Here is a 10,339-nt window from a genome sequence, read left to right as displayed (position 1 = left end):
TAAAATGACCCTGCCTGATTTTTGGTTTAAGGTAGGATACGTTGGGATGCTTTGGGGGTTAGGCGATATATTGGTGCTTCTGTGTGCCCTTACATTTGGCCCAAGACTAGAAATGGTTTCAGATCAAGAATCTGAACCAGGTTTTGACTTTGACTTCAAGTTCAGGCCCTCTTTCCATTGTATTATCCAGCCCCAGTCAGTTGTCTAATACCCATAGCTTCTGTCTGTCTGTCTATGTTCTGTAAGTTCAGCCTACATGATGAGTAGGGACCAGAGCCATCAAGATATAATGATAATAACAATACTGTGTTGGGAATCAGAGCAGCATCATGAGGGGGAAAAATTATTGTCCACAATTGTCCAGGCATAATTTTTACCCATAAATAATTAAGAACAATATTTTAATAGATACTGATATACCATTACTCATAACATCCAAGATAAATGGAATGAAAAACTCTCAAAACATAGAGACTAATAGAAGAAATCAAAACCATGTGGGAACAGGATAAGGTATTTATCATTCCCTACATGGCATCTACTACTGAAATGATATCCAAAATGCTCCCTATAGAAGTCAATAAAAGATGTGTTTATGTCCCATTACTTAAAGAAATCAATTTATCCATCCAATAAATCCATTATTCACAGAGTCCATTGAATATTGAGCCCAAAAGAGTGCTAGTAAGATAACCATTATTCTAAGGATCATTTCTTTCTGAATTCCTGACAAAATTAATAATGGATATGGAAGAAACAATTTTATCATCAGGATGGAGTAAAGCAGGAAACATGTCACTAGAAGAATTGACCTACAGAGGACTATCATAAAGAGAGGAAAGGGGAGAGAGTGGGAGGGAAAAATCTAGAACAGTAGTGTCAAATTGGAATAGAAATGAATCCCTAATGCCATACTGACTTAAAAAAAAAATCATGAATTAACATTATCTGTGTTATATTGCATTTTTATTTGTTTGCATTTTTATTTATTTGTTAAACATTTCTCAATTATATTTTAATCTGTTTCAGGTAGCTGGAGTTTTACAGGCCACAATTTTGACACCACTGATCTAGACTACAGGACTCTCTCAATAAAAGTATATAATTAAAATGGTGTGATTGAGGGATTTGATGACATAGATTTCATGGTACTCTATTTCCTATCTCCCAAAGCTAATATCTGCCCCACTAATCTATGTACCCTGTAGATAATGGGCTTATCTTCACAAAGCTACATACCCCATAGGTAATGGAGTCTTTGTGAATTTAAAAAAAAAATATATCTTTTCTAGAGACTCTATGTGGAGAGAAAAATTATATACTTGAATATTTCACCTAGATGAAGTTCCCAAAGCCCCATCAACATAGCTTTTCTATATAGCAAATATACAGTTCATTCTTAACCTAGCCCAAAGAAAATGTTTCAAAAAGAGCCCCTTCTTACTTTGTTACTTACAAAGCATGGGTGTGTATTTACAACTAACAATGGAGGGAAAAAAAGAGGATGTCCCTTAGAGGAACAATAAAATAAAGGATGATGGATTTCCTCAAATTTAACGTTTTCTTATATGTAATAGTAAATATATACACATACTCACAGACAAATTCACAGTTATTGCAAGGTTATCAGTGAGAACTGGATCACTTTGAGGGTTTTCTATTGATACCAGAGCACATATAAGATTCCAAAAACCCAGTAACTCTTTTTAGGGTGCTAAATTCCTTTTAGGGTTAGCCCTCCAGTCAATGGCCATGCTAATTCCTTTTGGGGTTAGTCTTCTTGCTTGCTAAGGTTTACGATAGCTAATACCTATTAAGAATCTAAACTCCTTTTAGAATTATCTCTGTAATCCTATACTTGCCATGCCTTAATGACATCTAAGGAACTTGTCTTTCCCTTTGTTAACTGCTAAAAACCCCTTTCCTTGCTAAAAATCCCTTATGGATTTAGCCTGCTTTTTGTAGTGTAATAAATCCTTGACTTTTGATTTGGGGAGTAGGGGGAAAGAAGTCAATAACTTCAAACACCTGCCCACCATTCCTTCATAACCCAGGGATCCCTGAAAGGGAAATCTGGAATCTTAGAGCAATCTTCTCCCAACAGCAAAAAGAGGACTTATATTAATTTGGAGATTCTTAGGCACAATACTGGAGAAATGGGCCCAAATAATGAGTAAGAGATCCCTTTCATCTCATTCTTTACCCATTACTGGACTCAGCACCAAGCAGTCAAAATACTGGGGCACAAAAGCTATGTCCAAGGCAGAGCAGATTGGCAAAGAATCATTAACCCTCATAGTTGCAATAGACTTCAGTAGCCAATTCAGATCTTCTATTGCTGTGGGTAGCAGCTGGGATAATAGTAAGCCAGGGGACAGAAAGAGATGGAACCCTCCGGTTGATATACAAACCAAAACAAAAAAGACTTAAAGTTTTCATCTAACAACCCACAAAGCAACTAGTGAAAATAAGATTGATTACTGGGCAATCTCCTTGCCTTCCATAGAAGGTCAACCTTTGTAACTTTTTGTATCATTACAAAATGCCCCTTTTAAGGTTGATCTTGGTCCATCATATCTAAATTCCTCATCCTGACATTTAAACCTGCCCTCACCATTCACTTTAACCAGGTATCCTTGATGCAAAAAGAACAGAAAGACACAGCATGGTTTTCCTGGGATCTCACAAATTTTGTAGGCTCTTTCCTATAGCTGTCAAATTTTGAACTTAGATTCAGGAAACTTGAATTTTTTTTCCCTTGAGGCAATTAGGTTTAAGTGACTTGCCCAGGTGTTAAGTGTCTGGGGTCAGATTCGAATTTAGGTCTTCCAGACTTCAGGGCTGATGCTCTATCCACTGTACCACCTGCCTGCCCAGAAAACTTGAATTTTTACCTTGACTGTGATACTTTCAGCTTTTGGGGCAAATCTTTTAACCTCTGATCTTTAAATTCTACATATGCTAAATGACAATAATCACACTGGCACTACATGCCTCATAGAATGGTTGTGAGGAAAATGTTAAAACTAAAGCAGTGGGTAAATGTGAATTATTATTGTTTGCATTATTATTGTTATTATTCACTTCTACCAGAGAGACTCATAAAATCCTTCATCTACACTATTCCCTGAAGTTAACAAACCACTCTCTGACCCAGTGTCTATCTCCAGTCTGCAAGCTGTAGATTTTAGAAAAATTCTGAATTTATAAGCTGAGGGCTCAGTTTGATCCAATCCAACATTTTAAAATTCCTCTCCAAAATTTTCCTTTGCTTTATTATATATGATGAAGTGAGTTCAAATGAAAACTGCTCTCCAAGTCCTCATATTTATTTCATAATGCCAATATTATTTTTACCAAGCTCATATTTCAAGAAGCTTCACTCTGTTCTGATTACTCTGAACCAGGGGAAATTATCTTATCCCTTCCCTGGGTTTTAAGGAGAAAATGTCTGTGGCTTATGTTTATCAACATCACAATTTCTCTTATGAGGAATTGAAACCAGAATTTAGGAAGAAAAGAAGCACTGAGAATAGACTTGGCTTTATTGGAGAAGATAGAGAGGTGTTGATTTCCCCAGAGGCGTAATCCTGGTTATTTACACCCATAAAAGGTTCCATGGTTCATGGATAGAAGTTTTTAAAAGATCCCATGGCCCTCACGTGATTGTCCACACTGATCTGCAGCTAGAGCTGCCTTACTCAGACTTCACTTGCCTCTCAGTTGGAATCAAGTAATTACTGAGTCTATGAATAGTTACTGGGGGAAAGGAAAGAACATAATCAAAGAATCTCAGAACTAGAAGGAACCCTGTAGCCATTTGGAACAAAGGGGGAAAAAGGTATTTGGACAAGACCTTGACCTTTAGCCAAGATCACACTAGCCAGCTCTCAAACCTTTGTTTGAATACCAATGTAGTATTCTTTCTACTATTTACTTGTTCTCTATAAAGGAGTCTAAAGGAGAAATCCTGAAACATTCCAAAGCAGGGACCCACTGATTTACTTCAAAGGGCAAAGAGCCTTGATATTAAAATGCTAAATTAAGAACATACCTAAATCAGGTTCCAAGTCACTTGAGAAGCACCACCACAGGAACTGATTAGATGGTGGGTTTTATAAGATATAACTAAGAGATATGTCGCCCTCTTCTATAAGTCAGTGATACTGGCTTGGTGATTGGCAGGACTGAGGCCCAAGATTAGTTGACAGAGTTTTTTGACTAGTCAAGAGCAATCCAAGGTAATGGTTTATGCAGGAAATCCTTAAGAATCTTTATTTGTCATAGACTCTTTGGATAGTCTGATAAGACCTATGGATCCATTTTTAGATTAAAGCTTATTGTCTGCATTGATAGTTGAATTAAGAGCCAAATTTCAGTTAGAAGTTGTTGAAAATAATAATATAATTTTCCCATTCAGATCCCCTGGGGGTCTATGATCTTCAGACTAAGAATCCCTGGGTCAGAAGTTCTAGTGATATGACTTCACTTCAGTCACTATGTATTTTCTAGCCAAGGAGTGTCACTCACATTATTCTTGTTCATGAATCACCCTCTGGGATAGAATGGTTGAAGTGAGTTTCCTAGGTTGTCCTAATCAGTCTAACTTGGATTCCAAAGATTCAATAACACAGCAAGACATCTATAAGTCCGTGGTTTAGCTCCTTTTAATTGATGACCAAGATGACTTCGTAAGTCCCTTTATCATTTCATCATTCTGAAGCTGTAAAAGTTAGGTATGTCTCAGAGTTTTGCATGAAGAGCCTTCTTCCATGAGGTTTTCATAGGAAGAATAGAGCAATATCATATTAGCACTAAGGTCAGAGCCCTACAAATTAGCAGCATACTATACTGCTGCATGTGTTCCAAATCCTATCCTCTCTGACCCCAAAGCTGTAATACCATAATTGCAAATTAGTTTTCCTGCCAAACATACCCCCTATAGGCGATGGTTAGCATGTTAAATGGAAACGCCTGCTTCTTTTTTGTGGTGTTGTTACTCATAAAATTTGACAACATGGGTCTGGATGCTTGGTAAAAGTGCACATTTGTCTACATAATCATGAGAAGACTGGAGCTGAAGAGCAGTGTTGGGATTTTTCCCCCTCATATGTTCCTGAGGCACATATTTTGTGCTGAGATCAAATATAGGGGAGAAAAAGCCGGCCCAAATGGGAAGTTTTTGTAAACTTAAAAGCAAAAGTAAGGCAGGTTGTGATGGAGGAGCATTTGAAACTTCAAAGAGTACTCACAATTAGGAATTCAGTGATGAAACTAGCATCCCCCTCATGTCCCACTTATTGCCTGATGTTCATTGCCAAGTTCCTTTGGAGAGATTATTCTGAATTCAACCCATCAGAAACAAATTGGACTTATTTCTCTCTAAGAAACTGGAGCCAATACAACAATGCCAAATTATGCTTAGAACGATGCTAAACTTGGGTCTGATTTCTCGTGACAAAATAGTTCCAGATTATAACCAAAATGTACTTTTCAAGATAAATCTTGTCTTAATTTTTAAAATTATTATAACTATCCCCAGTACTTAATAAGAGAAATTGTTAATTTGATAGTTGAGTCTCCCTTTACAGAGTCCTCTTTGAAGAGGGGTGTCTTGATCCCTAATAACTATTACAGCACCAAAGGGACCTTAATATAAGGAGTTTTCATATATCAGGTGATGTCCTATGGCATGGACCCCAGAAGCAACTTTATAACTGGGCTCCAGTATATTCATATTAAGAATTCGTGAAAATCATTGTTCTGGAAACTAATTCTTTGCAATTAATCATACCAGTAATTGTGCTTAGTAGCAAGGGACACAAAAGCAAAAATACAACAGAATCTTACTCTCAAGGAACTTAGCTTCTAGCAGGGACAACCAGATGAATGTACATAAGTAATACAGACCATGTACAACAAGATTGCCAGGAGATATAGTGAAAAGAGCATTGATCTGAATTTCAGAAGACTTGAGTTCCAGACTCATCTCTGCCATTAATTACCTGGTTCACCTTGGGAAAATCACTAAGGCTGTTTCCTCATGTCAATTGAAAGGCTTGGACTAGATGATCTTTAAGATCCTTTCTAGCTCTGAAACTCCATAATTGCAATTCCAATCACTGCTGGCTGACTGGGATACAAATGCTCTTTACCTTACAGAATCTTTAAGCTGATCCTACAACCTACTTAGATATATCAAGAAGGCATTATGTTAAGCCAAATAAATCTCACATTAAGTGGAATTTTTGCCAGCATTTTCCTACCTCCAGTCTCCCTACCTATGGAAATTCTTTCTTCATTGTCCATACCAAGGGCATCTTCTTCCCAGAATTTTCCCTGACACCCCACCCAGGAATAATCTCTCCTTTCCATGAATTCTTGGCACATCTTTTTCATGCTTCTCTTACCAGTAATCATGATAGTCATTATCATCATTATCATTACCTATATAGCACTTTAGGTTCAGCAAAGAGATATAGATAAACTCATTTGAGCTTCTCCAAGATCTGATGAGATAGGTGCTAGTATTATCCTGATCTTATAAATGAAAAAAACAGACACTGAGAGAAGTTAAGTGACTTGTTCTGTTGCACTTGCCAGTAAATGTCTGTAGCAGGATTCAAAATCAACTCTAAGTCCATCTATTCACTGTTCCAAGCTGCTTCCTTTGCACTGCTTATCATACAGGTGGAAAATGACAAAAGAATGGAGGCAACAATAGTCAAGCATTGCATCTAAAGTCAGAAAAACCCGAGTTCAAAATCAGCTCCTGAAACTTAAAAGCTGTGAAACCCTAAGCAAGTACCTTATTTTCTATCTACCTAGTTTTCTCAGCTGTAAAATGGACATGATAATTTTACTTCCTCCCAGAGTTATCATAAAGATGAAAAGAGGTTATATTTGTTATTTTTTTAAAAAGAATTAATTTATTAGGATTATCCAAAGTAGGGTTTGGCCTGCCTTGTAATATCTCTTATATTGTTATCACATTGGCAAAATTTTCTGTACTTGCACTGAAATTCACTCTTACTAGCTTTTCTAATACATAATAGCATCTCTCAAAGCAACATTCATACAGTATGTGAATGTGGGTACAGTACATACATAAGAGAAAAGTGGAATACCAACTATATCACAACACATCTATATAATTCGCTAGATAAGTCTTACAGTTTTTTGAGGGGGACTTACTTATTTTTACATACCTAATAAGTGTCAGGATGGATTTGAAAACTGGGCTTCAAGCACTTTACCTACTGTAACATACTGCTTCTGAAATACACGATAATCGTAAAATAAATTTTGGTTGACTGTTTAAATAGCTAAAAATTTACACCAATTTTCTTAACACAGGAAAAATTTGGCATTCCATTCAGTCTATTTTTCCACTTTTGAAAAAAACTACAAATGGATTAAAGGTATATTGTTTTTGATGCTGAGTGAAATGAGCAGGACCAGGAGATCATTATATACTTCAACAACAATACTATATAATGATCAATTCTGATGGATGTGACCATCTTCGGTAATGAGATGAACCAAATCAGTTCTAATAGAACAGTAATGAATTGAACCAGCTACACCCAGCAAAAGAACTCTGGGAGATGACTATGAACCATTACATAGAATTCCCAATCCCTCTATTTTTGTCCACCTACATTTTTTATTTCCTTCACAGGCTAATAGTACACTATTTCAAAGTCCGATTCTTTTTGTACAGCAAAATAACTGTTAGGACATATATGCTTATATTGTATTTAATTTATACTTTAACATACTTAACATGTATTGGTCAACCTGCCATCGTGGGGAGGGGATGGGAGAAGAAGGGGAAAAATTGGAACAAAAGGTTTGGCAATTGTCAATGCTGAAAAAATACCCAATGCATATAACTTGTAAATAAAAAGCTATAATAAAAAAAAAAGTATTTTGCTTCACAAGCAGAAAAAAAATCACAATCTGTGAAGCAATACAGAAATAAATAGGTTCATAGATATTATTCACGAAAAAAGGGACATAGCACATAGGATGGAAGATACAGAAACACAGGATATGGAATCAGGAGTCTCGGACCTATGATTACTATGGTTCCTTTGTCCTCATTGTTCTAAGGTTGAGACTAGCATATTAAAACAGCAATATCTTCATACTAATTAATGCATTTCTGCTATAATCAAGAAAGCTTTATGAATAGAGGAACAGAAGCCAGTTAAAACTTCTGGATATTCTATAGCAGCCCAGCTGGAGAGACCTCAGGCTCCTGAATTTCTCCAGATCATCTCCAGTATGTATGTGATATTATTTAAAGACCCACTAGGAAAGGTAATTAGGATGGTGCTTGTTTTTTGTTTGCCCAAGACTGTGACTATCATGCTGTTCCAGAATGTTGACAAAGGTCATGTCATTAAGAGAAATAAAGAAGACTGGCCTTTGTCTAAAATTTAGCCCTCGGCCATGTTTCTATTCATATTGGCAAAGACTACTCCCTCATCCCTAAGAAATGTGGTAGGCCAGGCATAGAGATGTAATATGAGAGTCTGCTACTCTAATCAAGGAATGAAGTGAAAAGAATTTACAATCCAGGTGAGATCATTATATGGAGGAGAGACAAGTAGAACAGACATGTGGAAATGTCTTTCTCTAGTGACTACCTGTAGACAGGGGAATAAGTCAAAAATAACTCCTGGGTTCTGTCCTTCAGAAAAGTATCTATATTTGGAATGTTAATCATTAATTAATAAATTAATATTAATCAATTAATGTTAAACTATTAATCAGTAAAGATGTTGAAAGGTTTCCAGGGCTGGGCTTCACCCAATAATTTTGTAAACAAGTCAAGAATTAAGCCAATTGGATGAGAGATTTCAAAAAAGGGGGAAAATCATTTGGGGAAAGATATTCTTTATAGGATCTGGTTTCATTTCCCAAAGCTCCATTCTCATTGACAGGTAAGATGACCAGGGAAAGGTTAGCACTTCCTTTAGAGTCTATGATTAGAGGGATTAGAGACTGGAGTAAAGGGTTGGTATATTCCCCACTACCATTACCACTCAATAGAAATTCATCCATCAGACTTATTTAACCTTTAAAAGTAATGATTTTCTGACCAGCAGGATGAATACAGAGAGGATTGGAGAGACTTACATGAACTGATGCTGAGTGAAATGAGCAGAACCAGGAGATCATTATATACCTCAACAACGACACTGTGTGAGTTTGTATTCTGATGAAAGTGGATTTCTTCAACAAAGAGAAGATCTAACTCAGTTTCAATTGATCAAGGATGGACAGAAGCAGCTACACCCAGAGAAGGAACACTGGGAAATGAATGTAAACTGCTTGCATTTTTGTTTTTCTTCCCGGGTTATTTATGCCTTCTGAATCCAATTCTCCCTGAGCAACAAGAGAACTGTTCTGTTCTGCACACATATATTGTATCTAAGATATACTGTGACATATTTAACATGTATAGGACTGCTTGCTATCTGGGGGAGGGGGGGAGGGAGGGAGGGGAAAAATCGGAACAGAAGGGAGTGCAAAGGATAATGTTATAAAAAATTACCCTGGCATGGGTTCTGTCAATAAAAAAATTATTTTTAAAAAAAGTAATTATTTTCTATACTAGTATGGTTGTTATGAAATGTCTACCCAAAAGTTTGATATGCTCTCTCATCAATACATACAGAGTCCAGAAGAAAGTATGTTCAAGTTTCAAGAATACATATGGCCGAAACTGAAACTGAGTGGATGCCCATCAATTGGAGAATGGCTGAATAAATTGTGGTATATGAATATTATGGAATGATTGCTCTGTAAGAAATGAACAGCAGGATGATTTCAGAAAGGCCTGGAGAGACATGAACTGATGCTGAGTGAAATGAGTAGGACCAGAAGATCATTATATACTCCAACAACAATACTATATGATGATCAATTCTGATGGATGTGGCCCTCTTCAACAATGTGATGAACCGAATCACTTCCAAAAGAGCAGTAATGAACTGAACTAGCTACACCTGGCAAAAGAACTCTGGGAGATGACTATGAACCATTACATAGAATTCCCAGTCCCTCTATTTTATCTGCCTGCATTTTTTATTTCCTTCACAGGTTAATAGTACACTATTTCAAGCTCTGATTCTTTTTGTACAGCAAAATAACTGTTAGAACATGTATGCTTATATTGTATTTAATTTATACTTTAATATACTTAACATGTATTAGTCAACCTGCCATGGGGATGGGATGGAGGGAAGGAGGGGAAAAATTGGAGCAAAAGTTTTGGCAATTGTCAATACTATAAAATTACCCACGCATATAACTTGTAAATAAAAAG

The sequence above is a fragment of the Sarcophilus harrisii genome, chromosome 1, assembly GCF_902635505.1.
Source record: "Sarcophilus harrisii chromosome 1, mSarHar1.11, whole genome shotgun sequence".
In the NCBI taxonomy this organism is placed as follows: Eukaryota; Metazoa; Chordata; class Mammalia; order Dasyuromorphia; family Dasyuridae; genus Sarcophilus; species Sarcophilus harrisii.
The sequence above is the reverse complement of the archived record's forward strand: the minus strand, read 5'-3'. Positions refer to the sequence as shown.